Raw genomic sequence first — 27,891 nt, forward strand, 5'->3', positions numbered from 1 at the left:
TCGATTCATCGTCCAACTAAGGCTCTACGAGTAAGTTGGCACGAGTAATTTAAATTCATTCGCTTCCTGTTTTTTTTAATGATATTGCATTCATGTCAGCGCCACATCGTTCTATTCATTACAAAGAGAGTCTTTTAATTACTTTTCCATTGTAAGGGACACAATGTAAAAAATTAAAATACAAATATGTCACTTCAAAAGCAATCGCTCGATCAATACATATCTTTATAAGCACAAATGTTTTACAGCAAATGGAAAATTCATATGATCTACAACGATACCAAAGATTCAACGACAACGTGAAAAACGAATAAATTTAATGAGCATCCATATTCAACTATCAACTGGACGGTTCATTAGGACCAAAACTTATTTTATTTTGACAAGGGATATCCGTATACAACGACTGGACTGCCTAAAAAGAAACATGTCACGATTTATGAATATTGAGTATGTTATGCAGTTATCTGATAGCAAGTTAATGCTTTGATTTTCAATGTTTACACGCCAATTTATCATATGTTCAACAAAAGCACTCGGCGAATTTCTGGCATCGTTATTGACGAGTGAAATTTTATCCACATACTTAAATGGGATGCTGGCTTATGGTGAAAGAAAAAATGTAAAATCAATATTAAATCCCCAATCCTCTGAATATAGCGGCTGGGTGGTTAGCTATGAATAAGTCGGAGAATCGCCCACAAAAAGACAATTCTCACAGAACGAATGCAGGATCAAAAGATACTAATCTATTTCATCCTTTCTACTGACTGAGTAGAATATCATATTAAGCATTAAAAAATCTTGAATACATCTTCTTGGTAATAATCATCAGTATACATCAAGCGTATTCATTCTTTTCTCCATGCAAAAATGGACTTGGAAGCGTCATCGCCATATTCCGAAGTCATTTCAGACTTATCGTGAAAATTTTCGCACAATCAGAGTCACGAAAAATTTTTTTAAAAAATCGTATTCACGCATTGACCCGGCGACATCGATCCAGTAGACGACAGAGGCGGCGAGAGAAGAACCAATTTGTCGCGTCTGCAGTTCCTCGGGAATAACTCGCGAACGACCGTCTCCCTATTATCCGAAATTGCAGCAATGGAAGGCGGGGGTGGGGAGAATACCGGCGTGGGATTGGGACGGGGAAGACGAGGGTAGTAATAAGCGTGGCTCAATCAAGATGCGGGGATTGCAAAGAAGGGCAGCTGGGCTCCCTATAATTTCCTTCGGAACTCCGGAAGGTGTGGGATATTCAGCTAAGACGTCTACGAAACCGTGATTATGGTGAAAAGATCGGACGAAATATAAGAACTACAGATATACATAGCCTATCATCCTTTTTCGCAGCCTATACTAAAATGTGCCCTGAAAATACATATACAGAACTGAGGAAGGCGCCAACTAAATGCACGTAAATTTTAAACAAATTGCTAAATTTAGGCATACGTGATATTAGTTATCTTGATCATCAACTACTATTTTATATTTCTATTTATTTACATCTGAGAGGCTTGATCTGGTAATTTAATCATAAATTTAATATTGACATGAGTCTTGGATGGTAGAACCATGATTTGTAAAGGTTTTGTCCACAAATAACTCCAAAACTACGCCCATTACCAAAAAATGTAGGAAACAAAAATAAAGTTGATAAAGCCACAAAGAGAACAGTTTATTAAGAAATTATTAATTGGGACGTAAATCAAGAAAATTTAGGCGAAAATGAACTCTATATTTTGGTGAATACTCAAATAGATGTATTCGATGTCAAACAATAGAAAAAGAATTGACTTCACAGATATAATTAAATAATGAATAACATTTTTTTAACCAATACACAATGAAAGTTTGAATATGAATTTAAAATTTGATTTCACTCTATCACCACAGCGCAACTGTCACATTAGAGGCGAAATTATGATCGGGGATGTAAGGGATGACGTTTCCTTCCGTTCACTTAGGAGGAGGGACATTTCGCTTCCTTATTTTCCGAATGGTCTTCGGAACTCTGTAAAGAGCGGCAGTATCTGTTTCAATTTATTGGTCACCGTGATTATAGGGTAAAGTCTGAAAGAAGTAGAGAGTTAAAACGATAGATGTATCTCGAATCCTTGATGGCATGTCAAGGAAAATTTTTCAGAGATAATAACCGAGGGCAAGTAGCTTTTAAAATTAATCATATATTTATAAACAACTTTTCAAGCTGGTTAAATATAAACTTTCTTTCTTAATCAATCTCAAATATAATTTTTTTCGATCTGATCTTAGGTGTTGCTGTGTTTTAGCAAAAAGTAAACAGCGCAAACAGTCCGTTTTTATTCATTGACAGAATTTTTGGAGTGGATTATTCGGTAGTAAGCTATGATAAAATTTTCAAGGCAACAATTTTCTTTTTCTAATGCGGAAATCATTCTCTTTTACTTTGCTCAAGAGATTCAACATGTTTTTCCTCGTCCAATCTCAGAGATTGCTTAAAATTGGAGAATACCAATCTACAAAAAAATATTCTTATCGATGGTTATCTCGACCAGAAATCCATTAGAACTTTTTAAAAATAAAAAAATTGTGAAAGTTGTATACACTTATGGTTTATGCATGTTAGAGAAAATACGATCCTTCACCATTTATTCCGCGTTGATTGGAGGATTACATCTTGGTTTCTGGAATGACAAGTATCTGATTATCGATGCATTAGGTTTTCTGCGTAAAACTATTTTATTTTCTTCCATAATAGAATACCTCGCATTGAAGCAGTCTATAGCAATCTATAGCAATTCTGATCAAATACCAATCTCTAGGGATTCAAAATCAGCATTCTAGGATGGATGCATTAGAAAAATATTTCGCATGGTGTGCTAAAAATTCTGATCTTCTCTGATCGAATTATAACTGCGTATGGAACTTCAGACCGATACAAGGATCGCTGTCGTATTCTTTGGTGGAATTGAGACTAAAATAATGAACCAGATAGCAGCAATTACACCAGACTATGACCTAATGAGGATGAAAATCAATTACTCCGACTTTGGCCAGCAGAAATTACGACGGCGTGGCCACGCTCACAATCCGTGCATTTCGACCACAATGAGTGCATACTCGAGAATCACGGCTGAAGTTCATCCACGTTCCACTGAGAGAATCATTAGTGGCTTGTTCCGCTGGGTGTAAGTGGATGGTTTGTGTAAAATATTGTATTTTTCTTCGCAACGAAATTCTCAATATTTCTGTCAATATATCATCAAAATCTACAATTTCTTTACTATTGATCAGTATTCCATGGCCTTCTTGCATAAACTTTTGTACATAGTTAAAGGAATGGATTTATGTATTCTTGTCCTCGACCTTAATTTTTTAGTTTTGATTGATGTCACCGAGTAAAGGTCCAAGGATCATTCTTTTCATCGTTTCCTTGTATTTTTATTCCTTGTCGGGGCTATGAATGAAAATGATTAAATTAAATCGATACATGAAGGCATGAAAGATTATCACAATGCTTTTTTATAAAAGTAAAATAAAAAAATTAAAATCATCTAGTTGTACACACATTTAAAAGAAGAGACAAGAATTTTGACATACTTTTTTTTCAAAGATTTTTTAACTTATTGCAGATAAGCTAGTACAATATCATAGTTACCATCAATTTGGATTTACTAAAAGGATAAATTTGACTTAGATTTTCAATGTTTTACCTTTTATTGCAGCTAATTTTTGTTTTTAAAGACATGAATCATTTCAATAATTAATTTTTTAATCACTTTCGTAATCTAAATTTTAAGTATTTTTAAGGTCAAAGGTGCAACTATTGTTTGCACTATGCCTTGCAATGGCACAAAGTGTTTTTCTATTTTTTATGGATAATTTGTGCTGGGGAATCCTGTTCTTTAAATACCGTGAAGTCTCTTCTATGTAGCAACTGTTACAGTCGAGGCATGAAATTTTATATTCTACATTATTTTTTAGATTTTTAGGAGTTTCTGATTTTATTATAGTGTAAAGAAGATAATTTAGAGTGCTTTGGTTTTATAATATATTATGATTGTGTGCAATTTTATGATCTATTTTTTATTACTTTCGTAATTTTCTCGGATAATTTAATTTATTACATTACTCCACGGTTTGGGGATGCTGTTGCGATTTGATACGGGTATTTTATTTGGTGAATTTCGAGCATGAAAACTGATAGCGTTGTTTGTGTGAAGTGAAGAGTGGATGAGTCCTTCTGGAAACTGATTTTATTTCAGAATATTTTCGCTGATTTAAAAAGTTTGAATTAAAAACTTTTTAAAAGATTTAGAGCGATGAATTTTAGTGCAATGATACGCGGAAAAAAATCAAGGGAATACATACTGCTTAGCAGAAATAGCAAGCGCTCATAGAAAATTAGACTGAAAAATAAGATAAAAAATTCATAGGTAAATACATACCAATTCACACCAAATAAGCATTCACACCATGTAATCAATGTCTTTGAAAGGTGTTTAAAATTTGTTCCTAATTTTATATAGCGGTTCATTTTATAACCATTCAGTCTTTTAAGCCCTTAATAATCCTCTATTCACGCTGTGAGCCAATTTACAGAATTCTTTCCTTCTCCTAACTTCATACTTAAGTATCTTTATCTTCAGCACGATATAGATAATTATAAGTAATATGACACCAGGTTATCCATAAAAATCCGGTCTCATGGAAAATTATTAAACCTTCCATTTCTCACCGAAACTCGCCTTACCCCTTACTAACCCAGACCTACTTCTAGGAGAAATTAAAATCGAAGTCTTCTCATTTTTTAATGCAAATTTTCAAATCAATCATAACTATTGTGGGAGCCTGTCAAGCCCTTGTGCCCCCCACCCCAGTGGCGTAGCCAGGGAGGGCTACGGGGGGTCCGGAATTCCCCCCTCCAGAAATTTAAAAACGCAATTACTTTCCTTCATAAAAGAAAACAAAATATTGAAACATCATGTATAAAAAGATTTCTTTGTAAAATTAAGTTTTTTCTATTATGAAAAGTGTAAAACCATAGATGGTAAAACTTAGATAGATCAGGCCTTGGCTCCCGTAATGAGGATTTCCATCACTTTTTTCCATCGCTCAACACGTCGCCTTCTCCGTCGCTGAAACCGTCAATGAAACCGCATATTAGCCAATCAAAACGCATGGCAGTATAGAGCGATTGAAGCGCAACGTTTGAAAGCGACAATCGTACGAACAAAATAGGTAAAACATGAACGAGTAGCTCTAATGAACGCCCAAAAGTGACGGAAGGAGTGATGGAAAGAGTGACGTAAAGCAATGACGCAATTAAAAAAAAAGTGATACCTCGAGTGATCACTTTTCCATTCCCGAGAAGCGATCCGTCGAGTGAGCACTTAGAGGAACGAAATAAATGATCATCTACGAGGGTAACCTTTTAAGTGTCGGGAATGAAGAAAACTATAACAGGTAGAATAACGCAATTTTTGTTGTTTTTTCAAAGTAGTCTCCACGATAGTCAATGCATTTTTGCATTCGATGGAACCAGTCGTTATAACATTTATTCCATTCCGAAGTAGGGGTAGTCAAACCAGCTGTTTTGTTAGCATCAACCGCTTCTTCAGACGTCTTGAAGCGCTTTCCTCGTAGTATATTCTTGATTCTGTGGAATGCGAAAAAATCAATGGGGCTTAAGTCCGGGCTGTATGAACGATGATCAAGAATCTCGACGTTTTGATGTTCCAAAAACGACTTTACGACTCGAGCGGTGTGTGAGCTTGCACTGTCATGATGGAGCATAATGCATCGATTTGGGTTACCTTTCCGAAGCTCGGCGATCACTTCCAGGAAGTAAATGGTCGTATACCATTGAGCATTAGCTGTCCTTTAAATTCCAAGAGCAATCGTTGCTACGTACCCTGATTTGGCTACGAAAGATGCGACCATTATCTTGGAAACGCTGCGAGAGTGATCAAATTTTGTCGGTTAGAGCTCATTTTGGAAGACCCATACTGAAAATTGTCGTTTTGATTCAGGCTCGTAGGTATGGATCCATGATTCATCACCACTTACGATGTTGAGAATGTGCTTTGATGCTCCTGAGTTGAATCGTTGTAGAGTATTTCGACACTCTTTGACTCGAACTGCCTTCTGTTCTTCTGTGAGGTGCGATATCTAGCAGGAAACCAATTTTTTAACCCATTGCTCTTAGTGTAAGATCTTTTTAACTGAGGTCCCTAAGATGTCCAATGATGCTTGAATCTCACGGTAAGTAACATGACGATCTCCCATAATTATGTTACGCAAAGCATCCACGTTTTCTTGAGTGACGGTGGTTTATGGTCGTCCACGCGGTTCGTCTCTGAGGCTAGAGCGTCCTCGCTGGAACTCTGCATACCAGCGATAAACGGTTGTCTTTGATGGTGCTTCTTCGTCAAAAACAACTCAAAGTTCAGTAACGCATCTTGCTGGGTGAGGCTTCGTCGAAAGTTATGGAAAATTATGGTGCGGTACTGATTATGACTTAACCCCTCTCGAAAGCGACTTGGGAACTTTGACACGTCAGCGTTTTAAAACTATCAGGCCAATCTTAATGAAACTTTGCATGGGCATTAACCGACTCAAACATTTGTTTATTAACACCATTTATAGTTGCTAGGTGATAAGAAACGTTCTATTCCCGACACTTAAAAGGCTACCCTCATGCTCCAGCAACAGGTGCTGGAAACAAAAGTAGTTTCGTCTCCATTAATCAGCCTGAATCACGAAGGCAATAAAGTCTTCTCTTAGAATTAATTTCATGGACATACACTCACGTACTAGTCATGGAAGGGGGTAAAAGCCCAACAAAGCCTAGAGAAACCCGGAGGGAAACGAAAATACGAGGCCTGGGTTTAGTTTCGTTCTCGAACGAAATTAAAATCGCCAAGGAGTTTAGTTTCGACCCGTGACGAAACTTCACTCCCGGGAACGAAACTAAATAAATCGAAACTCCGCTGCTCATAGTTAAGTTTCGATTCCAAAATCTGAGTGGAGGGGGAAAAGAGGGAATATTTCCGACTCATTTCATGGCAGAATGACAGAGAGATTAAAACCTTTAGCTTCGTTATAATGCGACTGAAACTGCGTTGCGCATTATGAATGGAAAATTACCCCATGCCCCATGGTAGAGCGAACCTCTACTCAATTCAACCATACTTCGTACTCGGTGCGTGGATCGAAACTAAACTGTCCGAAGGTTAAGCACGTGGTCCATCCGGTGCGAAAAATAATCTGTTTCGTTGCGTGCCAGAGGTTTAGTTTCGTTTCAACCCGAAGTAGTTTTGACTCCGATTTCGTTTCGATCCTGAGGTTAGCTCCCTGGGTTTTATTCATTTTCGTTTCATTTCTACATTTCGCTCCTGGAAACGAAACTATTGAAATTTTACTGGTTTTGACTCTCGTTTAGTTTTGATTGCCTTCCCTGCACCTAGGTTTACAGGTGAAGACTAAACCCCGCTGCTATCGAGGCCGGTCATGCGAAGAAAAATGAGTAGGAAAAATTTTAAGTGCCGAGAAAGCGTTATTGCTAACCACATAAATATATATACTACGAAACTTAAAGTCATCCTAATGTCAAAAAATATTGTCCATTTATTTATCATGATCGTCCAACTACAAAATACTGTCTTCAAGAATATTAAACTGTATGATATATACAACAGTATTTCAAAACAGTTGTAAAAAATCACTATAAATATTATTTAAATTTAAATATTCATAATATTCTTTTAATGTATAAGTTCAACAAGAGACTAGTTTCTTGCTCAATCAAATCTTAAATAAATAAAACTTCAGTCCAATCAATAAGAATTGCATTGACTTAAAAACAAACCTAGCAATACCAATGATCCTGGAATACAACAGTGATCCCAAAATGCTGTTTAAAAAAATCTCGTCCATCATACATTCAGTTGAATATACAAGTTTTTGGAGATGATACATTATTTTTCAAGTATCTGTAACAATAATTCTTCGGTTATATGCACCATTATTGTGTTATAATAATCCGTTGAGAGGCGTTGCCTTCACTTTTCAACGGGCTTTAATTGAAATTTTGGAATCTATCCCAGCTAACTTTGCCCATTTCACTCATAAACTACAGTACTTCATTTCCCGGTATTTTACCGAATAAATATCAATTAAAAGCCCCAGGAACAGATCCAATCGAATTGAACGATATTTGAAAACCGCCATGGTCAACAATGCATGATCATGGATTCACGTAGACTAACTTTGGCTGTTGCAACCATAGAAGCAGAAGCTTTTCAACCTGCTTAAAAAAAACGAATTTTGTTTTTTTTATGTCAAAGGCATTTTATAAATGCAGTCAAAAGCATTTTTTTAACGAACATAGTAAACCCCTTCAGTATATAAAAGGAGCTTTACTTTGCCTTTAGCTTCCCAATCCTCTCCCCTTCGGGCCGATGACAGAATTTATAATATTTGAAATTTTTATCCGACAAAAACAGGATTTAAAAACACAACCCTATTCATGCCGCTTCCACAACTCTTTGTCCAATGGTGAGTAAATGTGAGGAAAAAAACTATCGCTATCATGGATTACTTCGAAAGCCAAAAATCAATGCTATACACACTCAAACGAATGAAAGGCGATTTTTAAAGGTTGACTACTATTATATTCTAGTGTCTCGAACGGAATTAAAAATGAATGGATACACAGATATGCGGAAAAAATGTTAAAATGAAAGTCTGACACCGTCGCAAATGATTAAATGGATTGAATGGATGACACAATGGATTAAATGAAAAAAATGAGGGCGATGACAAAAGTTAGTGAAGGCATTAGCAGAATCAAATTTCACTTAATTACGTAGTAAGGAACGCAATCAATCAATTGAAAACAATTATACATTCTGAAAGAGAAATTCATTGAGGAATCCAGAAGTTTATTGCTGAAAAAGCAATGCTTCACCCAATTCTAGTATCTGAATCCGTTATGGCGAAATCAATATTATGTATACTCACTGAGTTGTTTGCATTTATCGAATCTGCTCCAGAAAGGTAAATATATACGTAGTTCGAAGTTGTAGGTAGTACGAAGTAGTATGTACGTGGAAATATTCTGCTGTTTTCTAACCCTAGGTTTTTCGAACCGAAAAAGTGTAATATAGGCACAGTGGCGCCGACTCCATGGGGCCTGAAGGGGCCCGAGCCCACTCAAAAATTCGTTATGGGTGTGAGAAATAAATGTGTCAGGCTTGTCAATTTTCCCCGGAGTGTCCAGATATCGAGATTAAATTTATCAGGGCTCTAATTTTGATCATATGGCTCTTTTAAAATGCTTAAAAAACTTAAAACTCAATACTTATAAAATTTCCCGGGGCAAGATCCCTGGTTTGGGCCCCCCCAATATTTTTTCCAAGTCGGCACCCCTGTATAGTCAATAATTCCCATCTAATATATATTCGATGACCAGAGACATATTGAAACAGTTGATGAAGTTAAGTAGCACTGCAAAATATAACCAAGTAAATGCTTTTATCAATAGCCACAATAAAGCTGCAAAGAAAAATAAGCTAAAATATATTTATTTTTCTCAGGTTTCCGCTTGGGTTAAAAAGTCTATTGAAGCCAACGTTTCGATGCGAGCTTTGCTCGTCGTCTTCAGGACAGTCAATATCATGACATTGCCCTGAAGACGATGATCAACGCGTTCTTCGAAACTTTGGCAACGGTGGAGTATTTAACCCGAGAGAAAGCCTGAGAAAATTCATTCCTCTAATCGCTGAGAAAGAGTCTCTACACATAGCCTAGCTTCAACGAACTTTCTCAGCGAGCAACGAGAAAGCAAAGACCTTAGGTTAAAAATCACACATAGTTTAAAAAAAAAGAAGCTTTATAAAACTTCTGTTTCATTTAAATCAGCCTGCTAAAATTTTAGGACGACGCGTGAGTAGAATCAAGAAAATATATAAATGAAAAAATACCGTTTATCACAAATGCCTTCATGCTTTGTTGCCTTCAAGTTTGTATTCCTCAAGAGAATAAAAAGTTTCGTGTAGTTACTCAAACAACCTACTTCCAAAACACAGCATATAAAACAGTAAGGTTCCCGGAGGAAGTTTAGCAAAACTTTATCGTATATTCGCCTTATCGGACTTAATCCATTCCAGAATCCATTGTCATGTGAAGAAGTTTGTCGTAATACTTCCTCCGAAGAGGGCAGATGACTTCGGCGTTCATTTCCACCTCAAAACACATCACAATTTAGCACAAAAACTTGACTGAGATGAACTTATCCCATAGCCTCATCTTCACATTAGGACGTTATCCCCATGGTACATGGGGTGAATTCGTGGAAAAGATTTTTAAGGCAAAATCCTCACAGCAAAGATTTAGAAACGATGAAATGATAACGATTATGAGTTGGTGAAAACTCAAGGGGTACAAGTGATTTTTTTTCTATACAGAGTCAAGCACGGAAATAAGAAAAGAAAACAAACGAGGTCAATTAGATGTTTAGTTGTGCATTTGATTTTCCACTCGATGTCAGCACAGAGCAGAGACTCACTCCTATCCCTTGGAAACCAAGTTTTTGCATATGTCTACTAGCAAAAAACTTCACCTAACTCTGTTGAGAAAAAAATCACTTGTACCCCTTGGCTTCTCACCCTCTCGTATATAAATTAAAGTGATGGAGCACCTTTTAGTTACTGCAAACGGAGTGAGCAAGCAGTCAGAAAATTATCACATTTGAGACCATAAGCCGTTCCGCAGGTGGAAAAATGTTTTTATTCAAATTCCATTTTATAATCAAAAACCAGCCCCGTAGGCGAAATGGTTACTGCACACGGTTTTTTAGGTGGAAACTGCAATACTTCAGGAGGTGATAGGGAATACAATTTTAAGCATTTTAGACCTATAAACATGAGGTCGCAACTACATGGTTACGGAGTTATGGCAACCCAGGAATTATTTTGGGTGTATCATGCAGTTACCATGAAAAAGGTTTTTCTTGAGTATCCAGTCTTTTCGACATTTTATTTCAAACTGTAGATAATGAGGACAGTAATTATGTATATAATTATAAATGCATAAAGTGTCGAAAAGTTGGATATCCGAGAAAAACAGATTTCGTGGTCACTGTAAATTGAATCAAAAAATTTTTCGTTGACATAGCCTAGGAACAAAGGAGTTGTGACTCAATGTTTATCGGAAAAATGCTTAAAATTGTCTCCTGAAGTGTTACAGATCCCTCATAAAACACCCTGTACATGGACACCAGTGTTATTTAAAATGGTTTTTACAATACTAAGTATCTACTTTTCAGCAGACCCGCTGACAAGTTGCTTCAATTAAAATGTTGATATGCTACTAATAACAGTCCAAGATAATTATCAGAAAGGAATTCTCTTAAAAAAATTTAATATTAATTCTCATAGAAAGTTGAATTTGGGAAACGATAGTGGGCCGCGCGTCTAAATGTGTAACAAAATACCGCCTGTCCATTGAATGGTTCAGATCTATTTAGACATTCCATCAGGGAACTTTTTGCGTTCCGGAAGAGGAATTGAGTGAGATGTAATGCATATGAAATCACTGGGTAGAAAAAAGATAGTAACACCACGAAGGAATACGTGATGTTTCCCGACAGGATTATCCTCAACTAATGTAAGCGAGGACATAACTTTCGAGGGATTCCCAGAAAATCGATTGTATAAACGTAAAATAAACTAATCAGATAATGTAGGTTCAACCAACTTAGGGTATCTAGAAATTTGGATCCACACGATTAGGATGAGATAACATCAAAAGTACGGGTGATGCGAGAGGCACGCATGAAAATAAATGATAACATGAGGCTAACTGACATCATCTCCACCACGTTTTTTTATTGCTGACGTAACGGAGATAAAAAAATTGGAGCAACATCATATAAGCATTCTCCAACTGCCAACGTGTAACCTAGTTAATATTTTTCACTACTCCTACTCTTAAAAATCAATTTTGACATCAAGTCTAGGACCACAAAGTTGAAATTTATAGTGTTTACAGGCAAAATGGAACATCATAATAAATATTATTATTATCTATATTAATATTTTTGTTATTATTATCCTTATTATCACAATCATGCTGTGCATATAATCCAATGAAATAAAGTAAAATACTATAAGTTAGCCCAAATTTTTCAAACTATGAAACGAGAGATCATCGCTGTAGCTTAATGCCAAACTCGTTCTCTATCTTTTTCTAATAAGGAAATAACTATATTATGGCCAATAAAATTTAGCGCTTAACAATAAAACCAGGCTCCTATAAGATACTCACAGCTCAAGCATTTAATGTTTCGCGTCATTAGACACCATACCACATTGCTTATTTTATTCAAGGATATTCCAATTCCAGGCTTGGAAACAACTCCTATACACTAACAAAATTATTTTCATTCTATAAAAGACTCAAATAGAAAATTGAAGCTTGTACGTGGTGGAAGAGCTCCATATTATCAATGAAAAAACTACGTACCTCCACAATTTATTTGAACAACTTTATTTTTTTCACAGTTTATTATTGTTCACTTGATAATGGTGTAACAGCCGAAACCGGTAGAAATTTTAAATAAACTGTAGAAGTAACTAAGAGTTTTCCATTTCTTCTATAAAAGACGCTTTGTTAAAGTACAATAGAAGTGATGTCTGCATTCTCTCCGGGTTTTCACCACGTCCGTTGAGTTTTGGCGACAACAGTTTCGCTGACATTGCAGTCACCGTCTTCAGGTCAAAACTATTGCCACCAAAACCCAACGGACGCGGTGAAAACCCGAAAAGAATGCAGAGATCATTTGATTAACGCCACAAAAATCTTCGAACCTACAGTACAATCCAAGGCTGGAAGGAAATAACGCAATTCGTGACTTGCGGCTGCTGAACTCCATTTGGCAACATATTTTTCACCACATTTTGAGTCAATGTTAAAGTTTTTATTTAAGCTATTTTTCATTATACGTTAGTGCTTCTGCTTACAAACTAAAAAGCCGCTATGCTGGAGGGGGGAAAAGATATAAAAGATAAAAGAAGAGTTTCCATTCATGACGGAGTTGCGGGGCTGCGCGAGAGGTCGCCCTTTCACGGACGACGAGTTCTCCGAAACCGCGATGCATCTCCATTCCCATTGATCCAATTGACGACACGAAGCCCACATGAGATTGCACGGGCAATCAGCGGGAGGCTGCGCTCGAACGCTCCTCTGTCGTCGGAGTTTCCCTTCCTCGCATTCACCGAAAGGCATGATGCGGCAGTGAATCGAGGCACTGTTAGGCTGAAAAGCAAGTGTGTTTGAGATCTAATTGACAGGAAATCAAAACCAAACCTAGAACATGTCTTTGAGTTTATATTCCTTCTTTCCTCCTTCATCTGTTTCCTTCACTTCATGTCCGTTAGCCATATCTATGGTCTACTTAAGAAACTAATCTTGCAATTGTAGACTGAAAAAAAACAACTGCGCATTAACTTATGCACCTAAACGAAAATTACAATGCACACTCGAAACATTTAGTAGTTATAATTTATAGTTGATATTCAAACCCTTATTTGACTATTTGGAAGGATTTCTGGCTAATTTATATTAATTTTTCTCCTCTTTCCTCTCCTCCTCTTTCGCAAGCTTAGTCAATGTTTCCACGTGCATGATATTTTTCTAAACCTCATAAAATGTTTTCTTACCAATAGAATTCAAAAGATTATACTTTCTGGCAACTCTTCTCACTGGTCACCTTTAACATCTGGTGTTCCTCAAGGCAGTGTCCGGGGGCCATATTTTTTTGCCTCCATTCGAGTCTCGCACTCATTTTATGTGGATGTCTTTAAAGCATTTATGCAAATTCAAACTACCACGGACCGCAAAGTTTTTCAGCATTTAAATTTGACTGCCAAATGGTGCAAAACTTAAATTTCAGAAAATGCAATTCTCTTGAAATTTCTCTTTAAAAAAATCCCCTATTACATGTCAATATTCCATTAAATCCGAGCTTCATCATCGTGTATCGGCTGTGAAGGATTTAGGCATATTGACTGACAGCAAACTTAACTTCTCAGATCACATACATTTAATCAAGAACAAAGCTATCTCACTACTGGGTCTCCCCTACCGCTGCGCAGAAATAATCGATCCTCAAGCAAATAAATAAATGTATGATGGCCAAATAGCTTCTATATTCACTGAAATTCACTTGAGAAAAAATAATAGCTACCTGCAATTCTCTCAGGAACTACCAATAATGTTTTCCGAACCTATTCCTCCCAAATCTTGGTTTTTCGCTCACATCTTAAATTTATAAAATAAGAAAGTGGTCCCAGTTATCACTTAAACACAAAAGCGATGCCTCAGGGAAAGAAAACGCTATATAGTGAATTCTTTTTCCCCGGCTATATTTTTAATCCTATACATTAGTTTATGATAGGTGCAACTTGCTTTAGTAGGAACAATACCATTAAGAACAATACAATCACAGCACAGACCCCGCATCCGTTGTGAAATAGCGTCTGATGATCAGCGAAAGCGTCTACGCCTCTCGTTTAACATAATTATCTTCCTTATTACTCGTTAATTTGAATAGAAAAGTAACACTCAATTTTGAAGACCCAAAGACGCATAAAACAATTGTAAGTAATTTAACATACGGCAAGTTAATTCAAGTAATGTTCCCGTGAACAAGCCTCGACCCATTTTCGGCAATTCCGTTTTCACAGCCCGATGAATACTTTAGAATCAATTTTGGCAACGCATACCATAGATAAAACAAAACTAGCCAAACCCGGGAGGCAACCAAAGGCACATTTTTCGACCATCGCTACCTCCTACAGCCAAGGTAACAATCCTCCATCCCTGTTTCTAACCTCGCCTTTTCCACGAGTCTTTTAGTTGGTTTCCTGGCTACCACAGTTCAGAAATGTGATTTTTTTGTAAATCGACCGTTTCTTTAGTTATTAAATTATTTGATACTCGTGCTCAACCGTGCTTTTTTTATTTTTTGTGCTTTACACTCCTCCGCATACCCCCGGATCTCAAAGTACGTTTCAATGTTGTTAGGAATTATAACAAAAAACATCAACTATGACAGGACACGTGATAAGATATGAAATAGGACCTCATGACAGAATACATACTTACACGAAGGGCAGTCCGTATTTCCAAGAGGAAGGGAGGATAATATGCGCTATGGGTACCACATCTTCAGGAAAAAGCAAAATCTCCAATAACTCCGGGAATTTTGGGCAGCTAGGGACATGTCTGGGATTGCAGTACTGTATGGATTGTATCATAAGCACTGTTAATAGATGTTTAGGCGAAAGATAGATAAATATACACACAAATTAATTTAACGTATGTCGGCGAGGACTAGAGAATATTAGATATGTGAAAACGTTGGAAATGAATTTTTATAATACCTACTAGAGATTAGAGATAACGAGGTGAAAATTGCTGGGGAAAATAACGCATTCAATTGCCATATCACATTCAAAGAAATCCAAAAAAGTATATATTTACCCAGATTTGGAGAGGGATTTGGAATAAAATGCGAACGCACAGCTAAGAAATGAGATGGAACACTTTTGAAGATGGAAAAAAAAGAGACTGAAAAACAGTTTGGGGAAAAATGAAGAATGCGGAACAGATCACACTCACATCAAAAGAAATTTCTGCCAAAAGGAAATGATATCTTAGCGAAATATTGATGTAAAGTAGAGGATTAGAAAATAGATATTTTGGATGCCGAAGTACCGTTTCATAAAGGATAGAGGGGATAAGAAATTAAATAAGATGCAAAATATCACATCACTGTGTATACACTCGTTTCCATATAAAATGCATGCAAATGTGCATGTGGATGAAACTTTTCGTTTTTCTGTTATAGTTATATCCTCTAAATTCGTATGTCAGTCTGTGTAGTTCCCTGTTGCGGCAAGAGGTTTAGGGCAAATGTTATTACTGACTATGATACGGTTCTTTGATGTCTAAGCCTTCTTTATTCCTCTGTATTAATACATTTCCTTATTAGGTATTCAACTCTCTCGCGTTGGAAAATCAGTATTAAATATAAAACCCCAAAGGAGACCACATATCATACTCTTAATCTTTGCTATGGGCCAGCTGGTAGAAAATGGGTACCTCAAATATTTTACAGCATTTTTGAACACAAAACCTTTAAAATCCTTTCCATTCTTCTGGAACGGGTGTTCGTCCAAAGAGAACATCTCAAAGGCTTCTTACAGTGCTCTAATCTTTCAAAAACTCCCCACAGCACTGCATGAAAAGCTAATGGCCAACTCGGAGACCGCCAGAATAAGGGCTGACACAGCACTCAGTCTCCTTTTCCCCGGACGAGGAAATTGCAGCCACGTGCTGCCATATTTTAGAGGCAAATTTCACCTCAAGGCATTTCGATGAACTTCATTTCCTGCACGTGCACAATATTTTAATAAATTTCGGCGAAGAACCTTGCTAATATTGTGACCGTGCATGTTCTTATAATCGCTTGTAATTTAAACACTGATTTGGACTAAGTTGGTTTCACTTTGATGCGTAAAATCTAAGTATTTTAATGACGGAAAACACATTAGTGTGCAGTAAAGTTAATATTTAGCATATCCCTTTGTGGCGCTAGTCACTAGGAGTGTTTCGTAATATTAACTCTCCTTCTGAGAGTATATTTAAATACTTTATCAGTCCCAAAAGGTCGATATAAGCAATTTTCTTGGAAGTAGTGAACGAAACATTAAAAAAGAATTTCCACTTGCTAAGGCATATGCCCTGGACTTCATTCATGAAAAATTTTATTCACCAATTTCCGATTCACATTTCGATTTGCACAACACATAATATTAAATATTGAGTATCCTTCTGGCAAAGGAAGTTATTACCAGTATCTATTTGCATAAAAGGCCCACATTTCTGAAAAATGGTACAAAAATATGAACTTTTTTCCCACACCAATACATTAGGTGAAACGTGACTCACGAAATGGCATGTAACAAAATCAAAAATATGGCTATAAAACTCTGCGAAGTATTCCATAAAAATGGAATGAACAGAGTCTAAATGAAATTAATGAAACTTTCTCAACACTTGCACAACTTACATCAAAGTGCATTCCCTAAATTTCCCCGCCATCAGTAAATTGAGGTTGCACACCTCGAATTTCGACTATTCGCATACAATCGCGATGTACCTGCGAGGACGGCAAGAAAATTCACATCAAGTCGATCAAATTCACAATTCACAGTCGAAGGGGAATTGTATAAATTTGCTTTGCAATGGAGGAGGGAAACTAAAGCAGTGGCCTGGCTAGGAAATCCAAGGGTCCATATTTCGATTCCCGGCACACAGGAATATTTCATATACCATCGCCTTAGGCAATTTAAGAGAATTTGGACTAAACATCCTGAGGGCATTAATTCCAGTGGTTTGGTAATTAAGAGTTAGATATAGCTAACTATGGCTATCAATACCCGAATGGAAGGGCTTAGCGATAGCAAAATTTTTGAAATAATCAAGAGGCGAGAGCGTTAGTAGCGGTAATAGCGGCTGATAGCACGGCGGAAAATAGGAAATGGCAATAAAAATTAAGTTGAACACTTAAATAAATAGTTTTCATTATTAACTCTCATAAATGCGCTAGCACTACGATACGTATCAGATAAATGATGGAGAATTAATGAAAGAATAATGCTGGAGATATGAATGCTTGACAGGTGGAACGAGCCATTTCGGAAAGCTTCAGACTGAAGCTTCAGTCCATACTTGTACCAAGTTTAATAACTCTTTTGTTTATATTAGTGGAATATTTCAAAACTTTTGGGACTGACAGTAAATCTATTTTGCCCAGCTTGAAAATGAATGCGTGTTTGCATTGCTTTCGATGATAATAATGCTACTATTTAGGAAGAAAAATGATTTATTGAACAGGTGAACACTACAAACAAGTAGGTTATCCTTCAGTATCAAGTAGCGTGTACGACTGGGGTGGTCCTCATTTTTAGATTTTCTTTCGGGACACACATTCAATTTATGCCAATTGTAGTAAAAAAAATATTCCGTAACATGCGAGGGGAATACAAAAAGTTATGCAACTCATTTTTTTTCTAAAACAGGTTTGTTTTATTCAGCACTCAAATGTTATGCTATGTTATTCCCCAATATTTTAGCTACGCAACACTATTTTTCAACGTAATCTCCATTCAATGCTAGGGCTTGACACCTCGTTGAAGAAAGGGCCTCTATGTATGGTTGGTACCATTCCAAATTCGTCCCGTATCAAGAATTTCTTCATCATCCCCGTAGAGGCGACATTGAATCGAGAGTTGCCCAATGACTCACCGTGCTTTAGTCCACTACCAGATCACTGCAGAGATGCTGCAAGTGCCAATGAATATCTGAGATACCATGGTTTTCCGCCAAAGGTAACTCAATTACTGCCTCTTATCAGGAACACACCTCCGTTATAAACACCATTTTGATAGCTCGGTTACCGATTGTAAGTCAATGCAACCATGGGCGTACCCAGCAAAGGGCAGGAGGGGGCAGCTGCTCCCCCCTACAAGCAAAAATCGCAAATGCCTTTAAGGAAAATAATACTTTTTCAAGCAAATGATTTGAAAAACGAATAAAGAGCTGTTACGGTTTCCTTAAAAATGTTTATTTCGTTCAACTTTTCCATGCTTAAATCTTACCTACAACTTGAACAGCCATCCCTAACCCCCCCCCCTAGTTTTGATCCTGGGTACGCCCTTACATGCAACTACACAAGATGAAGCGGGGATGTTTGAAAATGATTTACAAGAAATGCCAAGTTTTCTCAACTAAAATTGACCATGAAAAAAAATGTGTTGCATTACTTATCGAACTCACCTCGTATTATTGCAAATGGATAACGGCATCGCATACTTGTGAAACTTTGCCATTTTTGGTTGTTTTTCGGAAACGAATGGCGATTAGAAGGAGTAGTCATCTTATCTTAGTTAGTATCTTACTTATCCATGTCTCCGGCCTCGGTGGCGGCGGGGTAACGTCCTCGACCGCCATGCAAGAGTTCGCGGGTTCGAGTCCCACCTCGGTAGGTTTCCCCGGTCCAGGGCATGATTGTTCATGTACGTTTATTTGTTACATTTGTTGAATATCCCGGTATAAATTGGCCAATAAGAGCTGTATCCGGTGGTTTGAGAACAAAATAAAATTTAAAAATAATCTTATCAGGGTCAAATCTAGCAACTACTAAGTATCTAATCGAATTGAAACCCACTTTCAGATTAGCTATAAAGCTGAGATTTTCAGGATAAGTCAGAACCAGATGACTATCAAATGTACTAAAACTTTTATTATGAAATGGACTCCATCTCGATTGCTATCCAGCGTTTAAAATTATGTGCAAAAATAAGTTCAAAAAATGGCCACCAAAATCCGATGACAGCGCCACCATTTAAAGGAACGAGAATGATAGAGATTCATAACAAAAAACTTATTTACTTCCAAGTTAATTGAAAAATTGGTTGAACAAAAATTTAGGAACCAAAGAAGAAGAAGGAACCAAAACAAAAAGGTCATACGTGTAAGGTAGGAAATTAACTATATAATTTTTGAAAATCCAACTTTTTCATGGCCTCCGTACATATAAACAATTCCGTGCTGAAAATTTTGTTTTTTAAATAACTTTCAACTCGATATTTCCTTTCGCTTCGCAATTATGACTTACTGAAACTATAATGGCAAAACATTTGCGACTATTATCTAAATTAAGCAGCTGGATGGATGAGTAATGTTCTAGATATTAATAGTTCTAGAGCGTTTCTACTCCTACCGATATTTGAAATTACGAACCAATTTTTAATTTAGTTCACGATAAAAACGTTGATTTTTATAAAAAAATATTTTCATTTTTTATTATTATTCACACTGATCTTCTCTGGTAACCAACAACTCATTGAGCATTTGACACACTGCACCAACAGTATTTTCCATATGTGACACGAATGAGAATATTAAAATCGCACTCACCCGATGCCGAGCTGAGGGAGTGTCGTCCGCCGGAGGATCGGTGGGGTGAGACGGCTAGGTGTCTGTCGGAGGCGGCGGCGGCGGGCGCAGAGGACATGGCGGGCGGGAAGAAGGGGGGCGTGGAGGTGCCGCCCCCGGGAGGCGGCGTTGGCGCCGGCGGCGGCGACGCCGAAGTGGCGTGGACCACGGGCAGTGGCGGCAGAGGGGGATGGTGGGGGGGCGAACCCCCACGCCTATCTGCGCCGGTCGCCGCCACCGCGGACCGCGTCGATGACTCCCTGCGATAGAAAGACAAAAGGATGCGAATCAGACGGAAATAGACACACTGTGTAAAACATAGCGTAATAATTAATTTCCTTTGATTATTAACGCTTTTTCATGAAATCTCGCCTGATACAATTGAACTTGCGAAAAAATGTGATGCGAGGTCTATTTTGTCGTGAAATACCGTGCATGCTAATTTGTGGAATACATTCAAGATTTGCGGCGTTCCATTTACCATTAGATTTCCAATGTCTGCATGCAATAACTTGAACAAACAGTCCCACCGTTGGAACAAGTAATCCGCTTCGCAATACCAATTCTTGGGGGTATCCGAGAGAGTCAAAGATGATTTTATTTATATGCTAAGCAGACAGCCGTCTTGGACATTGTGCTGAGACTAATTAAAGTTGAAGGAAATGATTTTCAATTTTATACCCGCGAAAAATATTAAGGCTCGTAACTTTATTCATTTTGTAACTTTAAATATTTTCGAAGATAAAACAAATCATTGTGGTCGAGGCGCAAAGACTGCTTAAAGTACTTTCTGACTGACTTACCATGGGCATGACTTACCGCCATGGGTATATAATTGGGAAATTTTTCTCTTAGATACAGAACAGTTTATTCAAGATTATTTTCAACGGTTTTAAATCATTATGTATCTTTTAAGGCGACTATCTCGCACTCAATCAGCAAGGCTTCTTAAATCAAGACTTTAATTCAAGGTTTCGTTTCATAGATAATTTGACATACTATTAAGGGGTTAAAAAAATCTGAGAGAGGAACAAAATAATTATAAATATTCAATATTTGGATGCAATTAGCATTTAAGATGCGTACAGTACCATACTTTGAGTAGCCATTTTCATAGATTTATATCAAAAGGTAAATTATAGAATATCCTATTTCTGAAGTTATTTAATAAGTGGTAGGTCGCTTGCACAAATCAATTTATTTATAATGTAAAATTACCACCAATAATTTATATGAGGGTTGTCCAGGAAGTAATGCACCTCAATTTTTTTCTCAGCCGACATCAATTGTGCGACTGCAAAACGCCAAATATTTTGAAGTTTCATGGGTGCACGCACAAAATATCTGGCTGTTGGAAAGCGTACTACCTGCAGAACCGTTCCAAAATGTCAGTAAGTGATGTACGTTGCGAGCAGCGTGCCGTCGTTAAATTTCGCACTGCCGGGAAAGAAACTGTAGGTAATTTTTGTACGTGCAAAGTCTATGGAGTATCTGCTGTCAATAGGAGTACGGTTGGTCGCTGGGCTTGAAGGGCGAAGGCATCAGATGGCGGTTAGGCTAAAAAAATTGCAGCAGATGGGGACCAGAACAAGAACAGGTACCAACATAGCATACACGCCCTTGTTTCGCGCTTGAGGAAGGCCGTAGAACGGGACGGAAATTGCGTGGAAAAATAGGGCGTATAGTCAAAACATCATTCTATCGTTTGTGTAATTCTCATTATGTGCAATAAGTAAATATCGAAGAAAAACGTATGGTTTATTACTTTGCTGGCAACCCTCGTATATCCATTGCTATTCAAGATGGGTGTTAAAGAGGATAATTCGTTTACACAGAAGTTCCTGTTTCCATTGGCAATTCATCTCCATCAAACCATTTATACTAAAGTTGCCATTTGTGGAAATAAGCAATTCTAGCATAAAACTAAGAATATACACGCGCCAGCTTAAGAGTATTCACGAAAATAATTCAAGTGTGATTCAGGAACGTACAAAAGTTTCCAGCAAAAAAATAAACCTGCCTCGGCAGTTAAAGAGGTTCATCAGAAGAGTATTGTTCATCACGTTGCAAGGAGAGGAAAGAAAAATATTCATAGCAAAATGTCAAGCAAGCCTAAGAGAGAGAACGCTGTGTATAGATTCTTAAAGCAAACAGCTTCCTCGTGTCTCACGATCTCAAGCATGATAATTTAATTTGCGCTCCTCCAAAAAAAATCTCCTTCGAGGGAGAAATGTCATTTCGAGCCGTTGATAGCTTAAGGAGACCTGCTGCGAGGAAAATAAAATTCTCCAAGTCCTTCCGAAAATTGCTCAGCCTAATATTTTCCGTAAATTAGACAAACAGCTTATCCAGTAGGAGACTCAAATTAGTTTTATAATTAAATATAGTAGAAAAAATTTACTTTTTTGGAAATATTAAATGCGGGTATCCGAATAGCAACGAGATTATAAAGCACAGTTAACTGAGACTATGCTAAGGATAAGGCAAGGTTATACATTCCTACGAGATTACCTCATTTATTAAATAATACTAATCTTACAATTTGCACTTTTTATTGTATAAATATAAGTTACTACAGTTTTTTCTATAAAAACCTTTAAAATACTTTAGCAGCCAAGATAAATTGCACTCAATCCTGTTTAAGAACAAACCTATCGGAATATAAACATTTAAAAATACAGACAACAATACATTTACAAATACTTTCACCTTTATTTACCTTTGGAAATGTCGACAAAGCTCATTTTATGCATGAGACTTCCTAGTAACAAATTAATTTCTATAAGTTGTCAACGCTGCAGCTAAGTGAAACTATAATAAGGACAAGTACATCTTATTTACTTGAATGAACTAATAATCTATCGGATATGAAGATCTACTGAGTCCTTAATTTCAACTGCCTCCATTTCAATAGTTTAAAAAAGTTCTCATGTCTTTTCTCGTGACTCAAATGTTTAGTCTCCATTAATAATCGACATGGGTTGTGAATAAAATTGTTTCAACCCATCAGGGCGTAAATATCAAGATTTTTATGCAGAATATGCCAAAGAAATTTTTCAGATAGAGAAGAAGACTGACCTGCTTAAAAATAATTCCATGTTCCAGCTTAGCAAGGAAAGAAAAGCTATCCTGAGCAAATTAAATACGAAATAGGCTAAACAAGAAGAAATATTGAAATTCGTTGAAAGAAAAACTATTTTTAGGGATCATTCCACCACTTCCAAAGTGTTCTCATATGTCTGTAACCAAATTAAGACAGCACCATCTCCTAAATGAAATTACGCGAAAGAGGGAGCTTAAAGTATACTTTTTCCATCAATAATATTACCTAAGACTCGTATAAGGCTCAGAATAGAAGTTTATAAACACTGAAAAAAACGCATTTAATACTCATTTTACCTCTAAGCCAGAATACTTGTCTATCTGACACTTAAAACAACGACACTCTGATTTACTTCCATTCACATGCAAGTATAGGAACTTCTCTAACGCCCACACTAACTTTTTCTTGCAAAAAATATCTTTGAAGAATTTCACTGCTGGTTGAAAGTTTGTTGAGCATACATGGCCATTTCATGATTCTGTAGGTGTGACATAGGTGTGACAATAACGAGAATGTGAAAACCATTTTCGGCCTTGGGTTTCTGTAAAAACAATGCATACTAACCAACGCAACGTAACATAAACGACAAGGACGAAAATAGGACGCCAACGTCATTCCGAAATTAACTCAATTTAAATTTAATTTTTTTTTATATACTATACTGACAATTTTGTACTAATGGACTGATTTATTGACTCAAACGAGTGCGTGGACCAAACAAACAAGACTTTTTATCCGATTTCGATCACCTACAGCTTCAGTTTTGCAAAACCGGAAATCCACAACAGTGGCCCAAGCTTATGTTTAGACCTTTCAAAGTAAAAATACATAAGGTAAAGTCGGGAAGGAATCGGACCAGATTTGAGAAAACTTAGAGAACCCTTGGGGAGGCTAACTTATGGCAACTCAAGTTGTCACAGAAAACGGCTGAATCATTCTCCCCACTTAAGTTCGCGAAACATCTTTCTCCTGTTATAAAAAAAACAAACACGAGCTCAAACTCCTTCTTTGACTCTCTAGTGCCATTCCGAGTCCCCATGAGACAGAATGCGGCAGAGACCCACTTCACTTCCACTGCCCATCGATACGAGCCTCTTCTCCAACCAAAGACCACAGCGCGGCTACGAGCAAAATTTATGCCCGTATCGGTCACTCCTTTACACTATAAGGACAGAGCTTTTTCTACATCCTATGATAACTGCAGGGGGTCAAATTTGACCCAATGATTATCAACAGCTACGCCTACATACTAAGTCATGAGCTGGCACAATAGAAGAGAGGGGTATTAGGACTCCAGTCATTAAAAAAGAAAGGAAGTGAGCTTTGGAGATATATTAGACTACTAACTGGCATTAAAAAAGTCCTTCATTGTATTCACATACCAATCCTTTCGTCCACAATATTTCTCTTACTTATTTTACGTGTGAACTATTAAGGTAGTGAGGGTAAAAGACTATGTTCTCCGTGCATCACTCAATTATATGTTCTTACAAGCTCAATAAATTTAAGATGCAGGGGTGGATTAAGTATCAAATTTGGGGGAGGTCATGACCTGGGTTCGGAGAGTATGGATTGGCCCCGAGGAGAGAGGGGCGTTCTATGTATCTATTTTTTCCTCAACTTGCAATTTCATTTTTATTCATAGCAACAGATTAAATCGGACTCTTTTAGAGAATTTAAACAATGAGAATGAATAAACAATTTTAAAGTTACAACTATCATAAAATATTTCCTTGAAATAGAACTGCTTTTTCGATGGAATTTCAGTCAATTCCTTGAAATTGAATAGCTTTGTCAGATAATGAATTGCTAATATGGGATTAATCATAAGCCAAAATTTGCTTATAATTTATAAATACGCTGAGGAGATGAAAATATTTATCATTAGCCACCTGACTTCCTATGATTTTTCCACTCATGCCACCAAGAAGTGTTTTGGCACTCCTGGGACAATTCTACGCTAATAGTGAAAGCAAATTGAGCTACAATCATAGCAGTCAATTCGAGGTGTGAACACAACTATTCATGGTTATAATATTTATAAATAGCGAAATAGTTATTAGCACTATACTGAGGCGACCCAATACAGCTATTTATTTTTAAGCACGACAGTTATATTTCCCCAATCTATGTAAATTAACATATAAAGTCAGGGTAAATAGATAAAAAGATTTCAGACCTCAAAGGCTAAAAGTTTTACTTTCTATTCAACGGAAAAATATAAAAAATAAACCTTGGTCCGTAGATATTAGGTCTTCTAAAATGCAGATTAACGGAAAGCACGGAGCTTCGGCGAAAACCACGGCACCTCGATAAACACATGCCTAAGAAAATAATTCAGCAAGTGTAGGTTAGCCTGAAATTCTAACGATTGGATCTAGTAGGGATGAATTTATTTAAGATTTTTAATAGCAAAAAGTCTTGATGTCATAATCATGTCTTTGAAATTGCTTGCATATTACGGGAACTTACTCTAGAGAGTCCCTCGCCTTAATTTTGGAAACCGGCTCCCAAAACCTAAAAAAATCATTCATTGAGTAAAGGTGAATAGAAATTTTGAAGATGTCTAAATTTAAATAATTCGATTTCCGCCAATTTTTCAAAAATATTTTTTTTAGCTTTTCCGGCAGGAGAATTACATCATTTTTTAGGATCAAGACAATCAATAAATGACGAAAAAGTCTCTCTGGTGTTACGTCTAGCGGTGTATCTATTCCTATCAGAGTGCTCCTGACATGAAGGGGGCGCTCGCCGTAGGACGAAATCCTGTTGAGGTTAAAGTGAAAAGGATAAGGCGGTAAAGAGTGGGTTGGGAAAGGAGAGAGAAACGAAAGGGAGGCGGGTGGCGGGAGCGAGTTGAAGGGGAGCGGGCGAGGTGGGTCGTGTAAACGGATTAGAGCGATGGGGAAGGAGCAAGGGCAATTGCATTGCGCGGGGATTCCGTCGACAGGGAGGAAGTTAACGGGAAGGGCGGATCCAACCCCCCCCCACCCTCGCCATCCGGAGGAGGGTTGCGGTGATGTGCGAGGAAAAGGGGTTAAATGCTTGGCAACAAGAGTGCCCCCGCCTCCCCCGTGCACCCTGCGAAGGAGTGGAGAAGGGGGATTGTGGTGGACGAGTGGACTGATCCCTAAGCAGAAGTTAGCGCCTCTGGACTCGCCTACTGGGAAGAGGATAGTTCCATAGGTATTCGCCACGCCACGCTTTTATAAAATTTCCTATTTTATGCTATCGCTATTCCCAGCCTTCAGCCTGTCAACAGAGGGTTTCAAATTTTTCATTTCGGGAATCATCAATAATGAGTAATTCACAGTGCAGCAGATAGGAGAGTTAAGGGGAAGGGATATGATTAAGAAGGTAAGCATTTTTCGGCGTTTCATGCTCGTCTTTTGCATCAGGGATATAGTGCCAGAGATCATCACAAGTATTCCAATACAGGAGAATCGAGTGGGTAAAAATGGGTGGGGTGGGGCGTTGTGAAATTCTCAGCAAGTAATAGTAGCATGCCGTATTTTCTATAGCATAGGCGGATTTAGGGAGGAGGTTATTTAAGAATAGACGAGATTTTTAATGCTGTTATCATTACGTTCGTTTGGTTTCGTGTATTACGGATCCCCAATCATTTAAGCCTTGATCCCAAGTCAAGAAGACAGATTTGCCGGTCATTGGTCATTCGCTAGTCTGTAAGTCTAAAATAGCATCGCCCTAATGGGTAAGGGGTTCGAAAACTATCGTTATTGTATACGTAAATTATTAATACTCTCATATGAACATGGATAGAACATGCCGTACAGTTATTTTGTATCTCAAATATGCGGACACCGTTTGCCTATCAGCCACTTCTGCCACAACCCCCCAGAAAAATATCCTGGATCCGCCCTTGTTCTATAGTACCTATATTGAAGTACTCTGATAAGAAAAATGTTAAGAGGAAGCCATACAGGAACTCTAGCAACAAAATACTTCATTGAGTGCGAAAATTTCACGAGGGAAAAATTATTTACATAAGTTTTACACATTTACCACTAGACTCAACTAATGGGAGAGTGCTAAAAATATTCGAATACACGTACCCGAGTGGGCATCAGAATAGGCAGGTGAACCGAGAGTAGGGGTTCGTGAGCCGTTTATCAGACTAAAGTAGTGAGCCATATGTATATATGAGTACGGAAATAGGAGCAACCATTAAGATAATCAAAGAATCGACGAATCCACATTGGTACTCTGGCACTAAAATGCACAAATGAGCGCAAATATTCCACTGAGGAAAAGGAATTTGGCCTTTCCGGGATTTGAACCCGGATCTCCAAAATTTGAGCCAGGAGTTCTTCAAGTTGATGCGTAGTTTTCCGCAGCGTTGTCTAGATGATGTCTCCATACTTCTGGGTTTCACCGCGTGGATTTTCTTTGCGACGACAGTTTCTCCGGTATTCCAACCGGAGAAACTATCGTCGCAAAGTAAATACACGCGGCGAAACTCAGAAGCATGGAGACATCAGGATTTCTTCAATTAAAACAATCAAAGCTTTTAAGCAGACAGAACACGGGTTTGCGAATTCTGGCGCGAATTTGATGGATGAAGGTTTGAAAACCGATTAAGGCAAATGATATTTTCTCATAGGAATTTTTACACTTAAAACGTCCACTTGCGGGTGGCCTCTCGAAGGTACGCCGCACACGAATCCGCCTTTAATAATATAACTGATGAACAACGCAGGCACTTGAGTACTCCT

This window comes from Ischnura elegans, chromosome 1 (genome assembly GCF_921293095.1).
Source record: "Ischnura elegans chromosome 1, ioIscEleg1.1, whole genome shotgun sequence".
Lineage (NCBI taxonomy): Eukaryota > Metazoa > Arthropoda > Insecta > Odonata > Coenagrionidae > Ischnura > Ischnura elegans.